The following is a 1,677-nucleotide window of genomic DNA, read 5'->3' as shown; positions in this document are numbered from 1 at the left end:
TATATATATATATATATATATATATATATATATATAGACGAAATAAAAGTACATACATACATACGTACGTTATATAACGTACGTATGTATGTACTTTTATTCCGTCTTTTTTTCAATTAAATAATTATTTACAAAATAAATATAAAACATAGAATGTTTCCAAATGTATGGAAGGTATCGTATATATCTATAATGTATATATCTATAATATATTAATTAAATATATAAGGCATTTCCGCAAAAATATTTTATAAAAGAATATGAATTTAAGATATATAAATCATATAATTATATGTGATTCATATATAGCAAAAAATATGCCATATATGATCATATATAATTATATATGATTCATATATCATAATATATAGTAAGAATATGTCATATATGATTCCATATATGGTTATATACAATTATATGTGATTTTATATAATTATATATAAAGAGTATTTGGATATTATTGTACAGAGTATTTGGAAATTAATGATAAGTCTTTCGCACAGGAATAGCATGGACTAAACTGAGAAAAAAATCCTATCATTTTACAGTCGCAATGGTTAACGAAATGGGCTAGACGAATTTGGCTATTTTCATAAGTTAATAACTCAATTAATTGCGACAATTGTAAAATGGTAGAAGACTTCTTCTCCATTCTGCCCCTGCGAAAGACTTATTATTAATTTCCAAACATCTTGTATAATTATATGTATATAAACTTTTTTCCCCGAAATCTCTGTTAACATTTTAAATCATTCTTTTATAAGCGTTTCATAATCGTTTCTTCTTGCTAATACGAACCTGATCTTATTCCCGAAATTTTCCGAGCTATTCCGCGAATAAGATTGTTTCATTTTTTTTATCCAATCTATTCACGAATTACCGACCGTTCATCTATTCTACTTTTCACAAAAAATTGCGACATAATATGTAAGAAAGTAATTTGTACTCTTAGGATTTTTATTCAATAATTTTTAATTACCGTTTTAATAATGTTCCGCATTCATTAAATTTTAACTCTATTTGAACATTGAGAGAATGACCCAATGGAAGTTGAGAAACATCTGTTATGATTTTATAATTTCTGTATTTGCTTATATTATGTATAATATTAAACATCCAATTTAGATTCGCTATCTCTTCTTTTATATTTATGTAATATTATATTAATATTGGCGAACAAATATTAATAGATATAATTAGAATCCGACCGAAATTTCAGTTTCGATCAGTTTCGATCAAAAATAAAATTTTCAATTTGATTTTGATTTCGGCCGAAATTAAGAGGAAATTTCGATGAGTAAATCGAAACTATTGCAACGCTCAGTTAACGTTAAAAAAATAACTATTTGATTTTAATTATTAACTCGTTGATTAGCTTAAGACAATTTGAGTACAACTTTAATATGATCCTAATAATAACTGTGATTTGATTTCTTTAAAAGTTGAGGATGCAATATTATTATATTATTATAGTTAGATACAATATTTTAATAAAATCTTATTTTTTAAAGAATATATAAATTTGTCATGACTTCTACATACGTAAATCTGTAAAATTAATCCAAAAAATTCGATTTCAACTGCAGCCAAAACAAATGTAAATTCCATTAGCTTCTCTCTCTCTCTCTCTCTCTCTCTCTTCTTCTTCTTCTTTACTTTACTTTACGTTTACTTTAC

The 1,677-nt window shown here is 24.6% G+C and overlaps 1 protein-coding gene across 1 annotated transcript in view; it reads left to right on the top strand.

The window, feature by feature from the left end:
• Positions 1–1,677, top strand: part of LOC105622931 (ecdysone receptor-like) — a 116,669-nt gene that overhangs the window by 114,450 nt on the left and 542 nt on the right. The window lies entirely within an intron of this gene.

This window comes from Atta cephalotes, assembly GCF_000143395.1.
Source record: "Atta cephalotes unplaced genomic scaffold scaffold00050, whole genome shotgun sequence".
NCBI classification, from domain to species: Eukaryota; Metazoa; Arthropoda; class Insecta; order Hymenoptera; family Formicidae; genus Atta; species Atta cephalotes.
The sequence above is the reverse complement of the archived record's forward strand: the minus strand, read 5'-3'. Positions and strand labels throughout refer to the sequence as shown.